The sequence below is a fragment of the Manacus candei genome, unplaced genomic scaffold (assembly GCF_025592945.1).
Source record: "Manacus candei isolate 608988 ecotype Guabito, Panama unplaced genomic scaffold, ASM2559294v1 h1tg000053l, whole genome shotgun sequence".
NCBI lineage: Eukaryota > Metazoa > Chordata > Aves > Passeriformes > Pipridae > Manacus > Manacus candei.
In genome coordinates this window covers 172,828-187,258 of record NW_026138101.1, presented here as the reverse complement: position 1 = coordinate 187,258, position 14,431 = coordinate 172,828, and the positions used below count along the sequence as shown (strand labels likewise).

At 44.0% G+C, this 14,431-nt stretch overlaps 1 long non-coding RNA gene across 1 annotated transcript; it reads left to right on the top strand.

Moving 5' to 3' along the window:
• The first annotated feature begins 5,108 nt into the window (after positions 1-5,108).
• On the top strand, positions 5,109-8,494 carry LOC127477470 (uncharacterized). Its single transcript, XR_007906968.1, has 3 exons — positions 5,109-5,209; positions 5,961-6,074; positions 8,315-8,494. It is a non-coding gene; the product is annotated as an uncharacterized LOC127477470 (long non-coding RNA).
• The last annotated feature ends 5,937 nt before the right edge of the window (positions 8,495-14,431 follow it).

The following is a 14,431-nucleotide window of genomic DNA, read 5'->3' as shown; positions in this document are numbered from 1 at the left end:
TGCTCAGACCTGGTATGTTCACATCATTTGATTTGGGGTCAAATGCTTCATCACCTGGAGAAGCAGAATCCACCTAAACAAACCTTCTCAGCCTTGTCCTATGAAACTTAAACAAAACTACTCAGGGGTGTTCATTTTTTTGGAGATCAGGTCCATTTCAGTTGGAAAGCTGCAGGTGGGTTTCGGTGGCTAAACTTTGACAAGCTGGGGCCTAAATTACAGAAATATATTTGCCAAAGCATTCCAGCCCCCACGGGTGAGGTGGGAGATGTCTTCCTTTCACGGCACTCCTGCTGTCCCCACCCGAAGCTCTTCCCAATTTAAAGACCATAATGCCGAGGCCCAGCAAACCATGCTCATGATGACAGACTTGCACCCAAGAGCCCTTTTAAGAAGTTAATTGGGGCTTTTTTGTAAAACTTTTCCTTAATTACTGCACTTACCGCCTTGTAAAGTTTTACCAGAGAGTGCAAAAACATCAGACCCACAGACAGGCCCTTCTGTTAGAATTTCCATTATTTGGTGGTCTGAAGCCATTTATCTGTCCCTGAACACACAGGACCTTGATTTCAGCATCCTGTGAAAGGCAGGATCTAATGAGGCAGAGGAAAGAAGTGACAGATTTTGGCTTCCTGCAGTCCATCCTCTGAGATGGAAACTCCCGGTGTTGACTGACCGGCCTGGTTGAGTGATAAGCCAGAATGGGCTTGGGCACCAGGCCAAAATGAGGATGGTTCCTCCTTCAGGAGAAGATTAATGGGTTTTGGGATCAGGGTAGAGATTCAGGACTCATCTTACATCTGATTTCCCCCCTTGCAGTGGTGACACTTACCCTGTTGGCACAGGGTCTCTGTATCAGTCACTTGGCTGCCATCTGACCCTGGCTTGCTCAAGATGTGCCAGAAAAGCCCATTCCCTGGAAAAAAAGACATTCTAGCCTGGAGAATTTGGCAGTTCTCCTTCACATACAATATCCTTGGTAGAGGAGGTTTTTTTGGAACCTATAGCTAACGTAGCTTGCTGGTAGTGGCTGTTTGCCTACAAAATAAACAGGACCAGAATATGCCTCATTACAGTCACACAGTGGGTTTTATTTTTCTCTGACATTTCAGGAGGTGGTGCAGAAAATGAGACTCTCTCCAGAGTGATTCACACAGTGGCCAAAGAGGTCTCTGTGGCTGACAGTAAACCGTGTGACCTCCCCATTTCCCAGTAAGGATCCAGTGCCCGGCGCCAGCACGGGACAACAGGGAGAGAGGGAACGGGGAGGGAAGGTTCTTGGAGAGAGATTGGGTTTGGAAACGTCTCTGTGTGAATTTTGACTGTAAAAAGAAAAAAAAAAAAAAGAAAACAAAAAGTAAATGAAGGCAAAGTTTGAAAAACACCAAAACAACTAAATCTCCTCAAACTGAAGCCAATCTTTGATTCCTTCTCTGAAGTGACATCACCACATACCCAGTGCAGCCACAAAGCATGACAGCTGTCATGGGCCTGCCTTGGGAAGGATATATTGCTTCCCTCTGAGAAATATGGAAGGTATTGTCTGTAATCACAGCCTGCCCCGGGCCGGGCAGGGGGGCTGCTTTGTGCAATGAGATCCTTCTGCAGCCTATTTTTGTTTTCCCCTTGGTCTTTCACACAAATTAGACGACTCCCAGAGGCTGGAACCCTCTCCACAGTGGCTGTGCACATCCCCAGGCATTAAGCAAGGAGGTCAGGAAGGGATGGAGTTGGAGAGAGAGGCTTGGTTCATGGGAATGTGGCTTCTCTGAGGTGATGGCTGCAGTGTCCCCTGGTGCCATCTGTTGCTGGTGGCATTCACTGCTGAATGTCTTCACACTTAACCCCATGTCTGCCAAGTTTTTACTACCTTCCATTCTCCTTCCCCCCTTCAGTGATGAACCAAGAGAAGCATAAAGGGTCTTGTTCCGCAGAATTATGGAAATGAAACAAGCCAGCAATGCTTCATTGGATGCAAGTAGATACCTAGGGATTGTATTTCCAGGAATCATCTTATCCTAGAATTATCATAGAATGGCCTGGGTTGGAAGGGACCTTAAAGATGATCTAGGGCAGGGACATCTTTTACCAGACCAGGTTGCTCCAAGCCCCATCCAACCTGGCCTTGAACACTTCCAGGGAACAGGCATCCACAGTTTCTCTGAGCAACCTGTGCCAGGGCCTCACCACCCTCAGAGGGAAGAATTTGTTCCTAATATCTAATCTAAAATTTACTTTCTGCTAGTGTGAAACCATTCCCCCTTGACCTGGCACTCCAGGTGCTTGTAAAAAGTCCCTCTCCATCTTTTTGTAGACTCTCTTCAGGTACTGGAAGGTCACAATTACAGAATCCCAGAATCCCAGAATATTCTGAGTTGGAAGAGACTACAAGTCCAATTCTTAAGTGCAGACATCTGCCTTTCAATAGACAAAACTGGGTCAGGAGTTTGTTCCCAAGGGAGAGAGATCAGGGCCTTGCCTCACTCCACAAGCTGCAGTCTGGCAAAAAGATGGACAAATGCCATAGGAATCTGAAAGATGTATTATGAGGATATGTGTAGTTCATTCTTCCAAATGTCTAGCTCCATTAATGAAACCCATGTTTCATTGTTTCAGGGAATTTTAAGGCCAAAGGGACCATTAGATCATCTGGTTTGACCTGGGTAACACAGGCCAGAGAATTTGATCCACAGAGACAAATAATGTGTGTTTGATTAAGCTCAGTTAACACAATGTTTCACCAAGACAATAGAAATGGATGCACTTTCATAATCCATATTTTTAGGAAAGATCTTACAATTTACGTTTTCCCTTCGGGAATAGGAGCCCAGACTTTATTGTTCTGTTGAATGGTGATGCTGCCTGCATTGGTGGCCTGGCCACACTCCCACCAAGGGGGAGGACGGGAAACGGAAGCCACAGCCACATCCCTTGGGACTGTCACCATCACATGTTGTGCCAGTGGGGCTGGAAACCTCTGAGCCCACTCTGTGTCAAGCCCATGGGGCAGGTGTTGCCAACAACCTTGACCTGTGGAATCCAATTAATAAAGTCCTCTCTCCTCCCTAAGCCATCTCAAATAAGCAGAGCTTAGACTGAACACAAGCTGAGGACACTTCTTCAATTTGCCTTTTTTTGTTATTATTATTAGCAGAAACACAGTGGAAGATACTCAGACGTTCTGGCCATGAGCAGAGAGTGAAGCTTTGAAATAAAATATCTTTATTATGGCTGCATATTTCAGCTGGCACCAGATGAAGACAATGCGATGAGCACTGCACAAGGAATTGCTGGAAGACACCAGGAACAAATGGCAGAGGAAGGCTGACTAGTGGTGAGAAAACCAAAATATCTTTAGAACCACTGGGAATTATTAAAGTTTTGAACATACTTCATGGCATCCCTCTGCTCTTTCATCAGCTGTGCAAGTGATCGGCATTTTTTCTCATTCAAATTTTGGCAATAAGATTTTGTATCCCACAAAAGAGTATCCTGTGCTCCTATTTCCTTTTCCCAAAGTATTGAGTGATAAATGGAAGCATAAGGAGACTTTCTCAAGGTTATACAGGAAGTCTAAGGAAGGGGCCAGGAATCCAAACCTGAATTTCTGGGTCTGAGTCCATCGTTACAAACCATAGAGAAAATTATGATAAAGAATATATAATATAGGATATACAATACACATTCCTTAGCCTAAATAATGTTCATTTCAGACAGGGGATAGTTAAGAAGATAAGAACTGCATCTAGCTATGATGCAGTTTCCCAACTACTGACAGTGCTTAAACCTGTTTAAATGAGAAGGGAAAGGTTTGTCACAGACTGCAGTCACCACCACTTTGAATTTTTTCTGATGAAACCCATGCAAATGGTGATAATCCTGAAAGAGAAGGATCTAGAGACATAATGTTTCGCCAGGTTTTCCATTTCCAAACTGGTAGAGCACATTTCAACAGAGACTTTTGGTAACGGTGTTGCTCAAGGTGTCCATAACACACAGCAGAAAACAGTGACTCCACTGTCTTTTCTCCTTTCGTTTTTAAGACTCCCTTTTTAATTTTTTTTTCGTCTTGTGGTCCACATTACTCATGGACTGCAAATGATTCCCAAGAAAGCCACAATCAGTGGATTCTCCCTGTCTGTGCAAACAAGACTGGGTCCGACCCGCCGTGGGGTCATTGTTAGCAGCCCACTTTTGGCTGGAGCTGAGCTGTGAAGCCAATTCACACACACGGCCACCCCTCACGAGGTCTGTGTTCCAGAGGACCAGCAAGGCTCCCACGGTCACTGCCCACGGCTGGGGCAGCCAGTCCTGGTCAGCGAATCAGGACGTCTTTGACCACCCTGCTCTCTGCCACACCAGCAGAAGGGGATGATGCCTTTGAAACAACATGGGGCATAAAATAATAAAAGCATAGATATGAAGTCATTAGAAAGAGTCCAAAGCAGGGCAACAAAGACGGTGAAGGGCCTTGAGGGGAAGCTGTGTGAGGAGCAGGAGAGGGCACTTGGTCTGTTCAGCCTGGAGCAGACTGAGGGGAGACCTCATTGCAGTTACAACTTCCTTGTGATGGGAAGAGGAGGGGCAGGACCTGATCTCTTCTCTGTGGAGACCAGTGATAGAATTCCAGGGAATGGTCTGAAGTTGTGTCATGGCAGGTTTAGGTTGGATCTCAGGAAAAAGTTCTTCCCCCAGAGGGTGGTTGGGCACTGAACAGGCTCCCCAGGGCAGTGGGCACAGCACCAAGGCTGACAGAGCTCAAGAAGCGTTTGGATGATACTCTGGGGCACATGGTGGGACTCTTGGTGATGACCCTGTGCAGGGCTAAGGGTTGGACTCGATGATCCTTATATGCCCCTTCCAACTCAGCATATTCTCTGATTCTGTGTGATTCTGTAATTAGTGGCAGGCAGTGGGGTCCTAATGGGCCACAGCAGCATCGTGAGGGTTCAGCACCTCTCGTGGTGCTGAGCTGCTCAGACGTGGCAGACACAGGGCAATGGAAAAGGCTCCTCACACGGCTGTGGGCAGAGAGCCACTGCAGTCCTGGGTTATCTGGTTTCCAGGCTGAAACATCGTGACCTCAGCTCCATTCCCTGCAGTCTCAACCCAGCAGTGCTAATTTAACACCAGCATCCTGGTTGGCAAAGGCAGCAGGGAGGCCACAAATGAAAGTTCTCCTCCTCCCGTGGGCCTTCTTCAATGGGATGTGAGTCACCCAGAGGGCTGGGAGACGGGTGGAGGAGGCAGGGAAAGGTGTCACTGGGAACAATCATCGTTTGTGCTACCTGGACACAGTGGGACTTTGTTCCTCCACCAGCTTGCACCAACACAGGAGTCCCTCCTCCACATGCATCCCTTTGCCAAACAGTAGGACTGAAGGAATCAGCCTGTACCACCAGAAGCGCCTGGAAAGGTGGCAGGTTTTAGCCCTTCATAATCACATTGGAAGGAGGAATTAATTTTAAGTTATCACAAAAGGTGACAGAGTTGTCTTGCTTATGAACTGCTGCTGATTCTGTGTGTACTGATCTGTCGAGGAGAAAAGAGCCAGAAGCCTTTATTGGCTTCGCTGTGCCGAGAGAAAGTGTCTGCCCTCTTCCACAAGATAAGTTCAGCCTTGTTTATTTTCATTTTAGCTGTTCAAAAAGCTCTGTTGTGTGCCTTGTACCAGACAGTATCACTGTGCCTTTAAAAAGGAAAGGAAGTGTGGTCCTGGCAAACATAACTGGAGCAATAAAATATAAATCTTTCTAATTGTTGTGGAGACAGAAAGCAAAACAAACTGTACTTAAGTACATTGTAAGAAAATGTCAGAGATTTGAGGGAATGGTCATTAGCATACGAAATCATTTATCTCCCATGAGTAAGTGAGTTGGATGGAGACCAACCCATTTAATTTTCAGTATTTTTCCCCTTGGGATTTCTTGGAATGTCAAAACTACTATTTTTTCCTCCAGGAAAGAAGATTGACTTCAAGGCTGATGTTCAGAGACCACAGAAACAAGTTGAACACAGTGTCAGCTCCCCCAGTCACCCTCTGCACACGTGTGTAGACGAGTCCCCTGCTATGGGTGAGGGTGCCCGTGTGCCCAAAGCTCTTGAGCAGATACCCCATCTGAGGTGTTAGACCCCCTACAACATTCATGTGTGTTTCCTGTCACTGCCATCCAGCTCCTGAATCATCACCCCCACCCATGAGGGTGTCCCCAGGATGTTAAATTTGCTGAAATGAAAATTACAGCTTCCTGTAGGTCTGCAATCCCCACGACCACTGCAGAAAACCACCCCAAGAGCAGCAGAGTCATTTTAGAGTCACCTCAAACCACCCACTGTCTAACTGGTCCAGCTGGTCCCTTCCCTGACGGGAAACTTGCCTGGAAGACACTTTCACAGACAGTTGCATCTTTGCTGTGCCTGACACTGTCACTCCACCAACACCACGTCTCCTTTCTTTCTTTCTTTGAAATCTAAATTAGGGAGGGAGAAAACTATTGGGAAAAATGTGGCAGGAAGCATCTCCGTACAGGTGATGGGTGAGGTGTCACAGGACCCTTCAGCCCTCCCCTAAATGTTCCCTCTCCCGGGAGAACCCAGGGATGGGGATGAATTGAGCTTGATGGGGAGCCCCACGACTCCACACTTGGTTACACAGCTGCTGAGCTGAAATGCATGAAGTTATTTGAGACAGTTACAGAAACATTTGGGTACCCTGAACTTCTCCCTGCTGGATTCTTGTCCCAGATGGGAAGAAAATGAAGTTCAGATATTCTGGGATTAATATAATCAGAGAATCTGAGGGGAAAACTCGTGAGACGTTTTCCTCCTTCCTTTGATGAGGGGGGTGTCTCCAAGGTTAATGAACTGCATCCCTCACAGTAGGCAAAATGATACCACACATGTTTCAGAGCAGAGCGAGCTTGGAGGTACCATGGAAAAGGTTTATTCCTTTAATTATAGAACAGGAAAATTGTGTTTCACCTCCCTGGCAAGGCTGTTTCTAGCGAGAAAGTACTGAACAGTACCAAATGCAAATATCTTGCTTTTTTTTCCCTTTTAATAAGGTGGTCGAAAGGTCTAAGGGGAAGCAGGGATTTTGGAAGTATGCACAAAGTCAACAGTGCAGTTAGCAATGGGATAGTAAGATTTCACAGCTCTGCTTTGATCAGTATTTCAGAAAAGCGAAGCCATAGTACAGAACGTCCTCTGAACTGAAACCAAGGCAGGCTTTGTCTTTTATCTCAAATATCAGCTAAGAAAATTAAAATGATATGAAAATGCTGAACTCATTACATTTTACTCGCGGTTTTACAAAAGTGCTCCAGTAAGGGCATATGGTTTCTTAACGAAGGTAGAAATTTCTGGGGCACTCTAAATGCTTTGTAGGGTCTATATGTGAGCCAAAGAAGTCACTGTCTCCCAAAAATCCTTTACAATATGAAGCTGAAGCCACTTACTAACTATTGGTTTTAGGAGCATAGTGGTGGTTTCATTTTCTTTTCAGAAGACTTTGACAGACCTAGCCACTAAAATGTCAAGAAGGAAGGGAATGATTGATTTTGCTTTTCAGCCTAATTAATTATTTTCACCTTCCTCACACTCTTTTTAGTCCTCCTTCATTATTTTGTTTTCGTGCAAAAGTCCTTGTGATGTTTGTTTGAACTCACATACAAGCAAAAGAAAAATGCCCATCCGTAATTTGAAGCAGATGGAGCTTCGGCACCCAGAGCTTGGGTTGTACCTGGAGGTTATGTCATGGATGCAAGAAAGAAATTAATTACAAATGGATTTGGTGACATCTGTGGCTTTGGTGACTTCAGTGGATCTGGATCAGGCCTATAGTTGTATAATAAATATCCATTTTAATCCTGAACACCAAAATTATATCCAACACCTGTATTTTTATGGCTAAGCAGAGACAGCCCTGAGGGAAAGACAACCTAAGCAGGCAAAACAAGAATGATAATAAGAACTTTTACTAACAATTTTCTACCTATTATCTTTTTTCTTAAGCATTTTCTTCTGCTATTAATAAATAATAAATGAGAGCTCAGGATTTCACCTTATTGCTCCCAAGATTTCATATGATTTCAGACAACAAAAACTCCTACCAAGCGTCATCTTATCCAAATACCTGCAGAACCACAAGTGTCACACAGTGAAGGGACAAACCCCATCCTCACCTCAATGGAGAGGACCTCAGCCTGAGTTATGGTGCTGATCCTGATCCAAACCACTTTGATGTAATGGGAGATCAGAGGGAGCTGGAGGTCGGGACCTATTTGTGTAATTATCCCATGTCTGTTGTTCTTAGCAAAACCACAAGACCTCACTGGAGCAGCCTCACCCAGGATGGCTCTGGCCTACAGGGATAACACAGCAAAGCGAGGAGGTGTGTGAAATTTTGTTTTCTTTAAAACAAGCAGAGTCTTCTAAATCTTTTCTGAATTTCCCTCTCTCCATCATGGTTTGTTACGAAGTGATCTGCAAATAACAAGTGACAAAAGCAAAACCATTCTACAGGTTGTTAAACCTATCTTGTGGATGGTGGGGAAGATCAGAGCCACCTCCAGCAATGGCTCAAAGTTAAGGAAATATGTGATCCTTGGTACAATTTGGTTTCTAGTCTTTAAATTTTATCAATGTCTCTGCACATCAGCACCAGCCTAAACAATTACACTGGGGGAAAAAAAGAGTGAGATGGAAGCAAACCAAATTTTGCTGTACCAAGGATGAGGGACACAGGACAGTGAACAGCTTTTTCCACATCACAGAGTAGAAACAAGGGAAATTGTGATGGGATTGGGGTGGGATGAGAATGCCAGAGACTCAGAACAGGAGGCAAGTTTCATGCATCCCAAACCCTCCCTTGACAGCAATGCCATCATCACCCTTGGTTCCCTAGGCTGCTCTGCTGTCACCATCAACCATTTTGCTTTGGATTTCACCAGAGCTAATGTCCAGGGAATGATGATTTCTATCTGACAACAGCACATTTTTAAGGAATTAAAGTTCTATGCTGCTAAGTGGAACTGTTCACACCAGAAATGACCCACATTCTTCCAGTCGAGGAACATAAATGGATCCAACTGTGCTTATCCATCTGCAGTCAGGGTGCTCAGCAAAATACCTGAAAAAGCATTTCACACACCAGGTTGCTCAAATGCCCTTTGAGAGCAGCGTGATTGGCCTGGCCATGATCCTGAACAGGAAAAGAGGTTAAAATTGTCCTTTCAATAGAGCAATTGTCAGTTATTCTCTGGTCTCCAGCTATGATGCATCCCCATGGAGAGGAGCAGGAGGAGGAAGGCAGGTACAGGACAGGGCAGCAGCAATTTCAGAGCTAGTTTGCTCTGTGCTTCCCAGTGCTGCTCTGGGATGTAGCTCCAGGTCCTGATCTGTCCTCCCCTGTACCATCCCCAGCTCTCCCAACCAAAGTGAGCTGTGGTTGCTCTCATAATTTGCCCATGTCTTTCCTAGCATGGATTTTTCCAACAGTTGTTAATTGACTTAAGGCCTTACTTTTAACTCCAAACCAAATCCTGAGGCACTCCAGGGAGGTTGTTCCAGCCTGTCCCTCCTCAAGGGGTGCAACCACCAAACCTAGGAACAAAAAACACGTTGGTGTTTATTTTGGGATGCACTGGTTGCTGGTGACTAACCTCGCTAAGCCTTTGGCCCCGGGATGCGGCTTGGCTTGGATTTGGCTTTTCGCAAGCTGGCAGGTGACACTGCACCACTGAAATCCCTTTTCCCACTCCAGGAGCTTTTTGTGCTGAGACACACCACCATCCCAGGGGCTGGATGCTGGGTCAGCAGGGAAAGGCAGCAGTTCCCAGTCCTTGACAGCCCCATGTCCTGCCAGTGTCAGCTCCACACTGTGCATTTCCAGATGCCCCTTGGGACATGAGGCTTCAGGGATCTCTCTTCATTTTCTCCCACTAAATATTTTTCTTTTAAAAAACTAAAAGAAAATCAACCTTCTAAACATTACTAGATACTAGTGTGCATAGATGTAGGTGCATTTTTACCTGAGTACAGAAGAATTTGCCAGAACTTTCCAGAAAGCTACTGGGCTTTATCCCTCTGGAAGGTGCCCTACCCTCAGTAGGCAAGTGATCAATGAGATCAGGCAGCTCTAAGGAACTATGTCATTTGTCCAAGTATTAGTCCAGTTGTGCATTGCTGTGCTTCTCCATGGTATAAATCCATCTGTTAGTTCCCCATTCACAAGAGTTTATTTTGGGCTTTTTTTCTCTGGTCCAAACTCTTGAAAATTTATTTCACTGTAATCAGTTTTGGCAGGGAAAAAAATAAGGAGAGGAAGAAAGGAAAAAGAAGAGGAGGGAAATTCCCATGCAACAAAAACTCTACGACAGCAGAATTCAGATAAACATACAATAATAAAGAAAAATGCCTCCTTTGATTTTTGTTGGGTGCCATGGCTTTCCTGGCTTGGCTAAATTAGCTGAGAGCAAGAGTCCCCATGCAGTCCCATCCCTGTTCCAGCCCGTACAAACAGAGGAAGTGGTTTCCTGGGAACAAAACCCACATGAAAGTTTTGCTGATGGTGCTTCACTTCCTGCCATTTCCTCCTCTCTTCACATTTCACACATAAACCCACAGGCAGGACAGAGCACCTGGTGCCTGGGTCAGATTTGTTATCTCATGTGAAAGAAGAGGGCACAGCTTACCATCTGTGCTGAGCAAGACAAGTCCCAGCACAGCTCAGTTAAATGTCTCATGAAATGGCAGAGGTCATGTCAGACTTGTTTTCAATGGACTCCATCCATAACTGGTGGGACAAGAAGAGTAAAAACGCCTTTCTCCCCTCCATCAGCTCTGATACATCTTTGCTCTGGTGCCATGGCCATGAGGTCCTCAGGTCACAGACATGCTGTGGGTGCCCTTATTTAAAGTGATGCTCTTACTGCGATTACTTCGGGTTAAGAATGAAAAGGTGACCAAATCCAGTTCAAAGGGCTTGAATTTAAAAACACCTGCAGAGCAATCAAGTATCTGCAGCGTTCCAGTCATCTCTGGTCTCACCTGGCTGCAAGCAAGGATCAGGGTCCAAGGGATGATGACATGTTATCAGTCACCTGACCTACCCAATTTTTGCTGTGAAATAAAATGTATCACAGAGTCATGGAATGGTTTGGGTTGGAAGGGACCTTTAAACTCATCTTGTTCCAACTCCCTGTCATGGGCAGGAACACCTTCCACTAGACCTGATTGCTCCAAGCCCCATCCAGCCTGGCCTTGAACAGTTCAAGTGATGGGGCAGCCACAGCTTCTCTGGGCAACCTGTGCCAGGGCCTCACCACCCTCACAAGGAAGAATTTCTTCCTAATATCCAGTCTAAACCTTCCCTCTTTCAGCTTAAAGCCATTTTTTTTTAATACTTAAGACTGTAGAAGGATTAGAGCCTAGTTGCTTCCAGAAGCACATTTCCCAAGTTGTGGCAAAGATAAAAAGACTTTAATGGGTCAAAAGACCCTTCTCTGGGGTCAAGGCTGCATCCAAAATATTGAATGGACTGTTTTGAATGTGGCATGAATCACACAGAGCAGAATGTTGGCTGGTTTTTGAAAAATAGTGCTTAAATACCTTTAGTGCAATTTATTTAAGTTTAGTTAAGTGTTGTTAAGGAAGCCACAGGACATTTAAGGGAGCAATGAAAATAGTCTGATAAGATTGGACAAAAAAATCAGGGAGCTCATAGTCAAAAACATTCTGTTTCTAAATCAAAGCAATAATGCCTTTCATTATAAAAACTAGATATTTTGTTCTTTTGTTAATGACTTCGTGTTAAAATATTGTAAGTCTACATTTTGCAGAACCATGAAGAACAACACAAGGAAAGGTTCTCTGCTGAACACCTCAAACTTTAATAAACTGCAGGTCTTACAGTGGTTTATGTCTTGAAAATTAAACCTTTAACATGTGTTTGAAAACTCAAACTTCAGCTGTTTCAGTTAATTAGAAAGCTTAAAAATTGCAGCTTAATGAATTCAGTGTTTGTTTATGTTAAACTGTCAAGCAGTTAGGCAATGAAAAAGTGCCATTTTGGGGAACATCTGATTGCAGCCCATGCGGAATTCCACATGTCAGAGAAGCTGGAAAGCATTTTATTGAACCATTGTCTAGAATGTGAATTAATCCCCTACTACTTCATAAAAGACTTCTTAGTAGGGTTGACAAAGGATTTATCATAATTATTGCTCTGGCCTGGATCATGATTATAAACGATACTCTGTGTGTATTTTGTTTATAAAATTCCCAGTTTGCAATTAAAGCAACCTGCAATTTGCTCTTTCCCTGCCTTCTCGTCAGCAGCTGATCTGAAAATCTACCATTTGTTTTCAAAATTAATACCTGTCAAACATTGCTTTTGCTCTACAGTGCCAGGAAAAGTGAAGAGGAAGAAATGTTTGAAAGATTTTAACAGAAGGGGATTGGTACAGAGCTGGTAGGGAATAAATGATGCTTCCTATTTGTTAGGACAAAAGCTGCAACCACTTTTCTGTGTGTAGCTGTTTCATTGCTCGAGAGCCAAATCAAACACCCTTAATTATGTCAAGCACCAGCAGTTTGTTTGATTTTAATGAGATCACTTCTGAGGTTCCTGAACTTGGTTTTTCTCTAAATTATCACCAAGAGTGTTTGCTTGATTTTTTGGTGCAGGTGTGGGTGTCCCGGGTATGAAAGGGATGTGTTAAATTAACAGGGTTTCATGTGCTCCTCCAGGAAGTGTTTGGGTGTGTTTCCAGCCAGGGAACAGAAGCAGCATTGCAGGATTTACCTGGCCAAGGTGTTGTGGTTGGTGACTATGGAGTGGTCACGTAGATTTTTGAGGACAGGAGTGGGATCTGCTGTCCTGTGGGAGCTGCTGAACACCAGCAGAGAAAAAGGCAACTTGGGCGTAAATCAAGTGAATTGAGGATGCCATGAGAAGGGTCTCACACCTTGGGTCTTACTGGGATCATCACCCCTAACAGAAATTTGACATCTATGTAGCTGGGTTTGAAAATAGAGTCTCAACCCAGGATTACGTGTCCTCTGGGTCACAAGTGTAGATGTTCCTTCAAGATGCTCCAATAATAAACATGACCTGATTCAGTCTGGGCACCTTGAGTCCTCTGTCTTTCCTCCTCTTTATTTCTTTTGCCTGAGAGGGTTTTTTGCATCCCAAACACTTGACCGGGTCCTTTAGGATGCACAAGAGTCTGGATGAGGAGCTGGCTCATTTCAGATGGAACAGACCTGTGGCTTTAATTTCACAACATTATTGTTGTTGTTGTTATTGTCATCATTATTATTATCATTATTGTTATTATTAAATTAGTTTGTCTTATAAATGTGAAAACACTCGTTGAAGAGGATATTCCAAGCCCACTGAAATACTTAATGGTAAAAGGACAGACCTGAGTGGGTATGAAGAGAAATTTTTCATAAAATTTAACCTAAAGACACATTTTGAACACCAAGAAAATCCATTAAGGTCACAATTTCAAGTTCTTAACTGTGTATGATAGTCTAAAGTCCTTCAAATCTGTTTTTACCTCTTTGATGCCACCTCTAAGTCTGCAAGCCATCGCGGGCTCCTTGACTGCTGCAAGAATAAACAACTCTGCAGACATCATCCAGCCTACAAGTCACTTGTATCACTTGTGGTTTGTATAAAACCATGGTCCTTTCCTTTGGAAAATTAGTCTTAAACACTGTTGCAAACACCAGTTGTACTGGGTATGCCCAAAGTCAATAGATGGCCCATTAAACATAGTTACTGCCTATGCAAAAGCTTTTTCCCCTCCCAGTAAATCAAATTCCCATTTTCCATTCACAAAAATTTGTGTGTCTGTGCGTTGGTTTTGAAGTTGACTGCTTTGGATGGTGTTCAAACATCAATACATTTTTATCACAGGTTTTTGGAGGGTTGTTTTTTTTTTTTCATATGAAAGTTAAAAGCCTAATGGGATCGCTGCACAGAGACGGAATGGTTCCCGGGGAGGAAGTAATATATGATAAAAAGAAGGGTGTTTGATTTCAAAGCCTTCTAACAGAAAGTTTCAGAAAACCATGAATAGAAAACACTTACACTAATGCTGCCAGCCTACATTATGTATATCAAATAAAATGAAAAAAAAAAAAGGTTCTTTTTTTAGCTCTTGGGGGAAATTAAAATAACATACTTGTACAGGAGAATATGCAATCTAAGTGAAGGCTTTGTTTATATTTAATACAACACAGGGAAAGTATTTTTGAATTCATTGGAGCAAATCAAGCTGGATACATTTCAGTGCCCGGGACTGACCATTGCAATGATCCTTGTGCTGGCCTTTCTCCTGAGCTTGGCTTGGGTGCCCCTACACTGATTTCACTGATGGCCATCACCAGGGCATCAGACAAAACTCAGACATTAACTAAC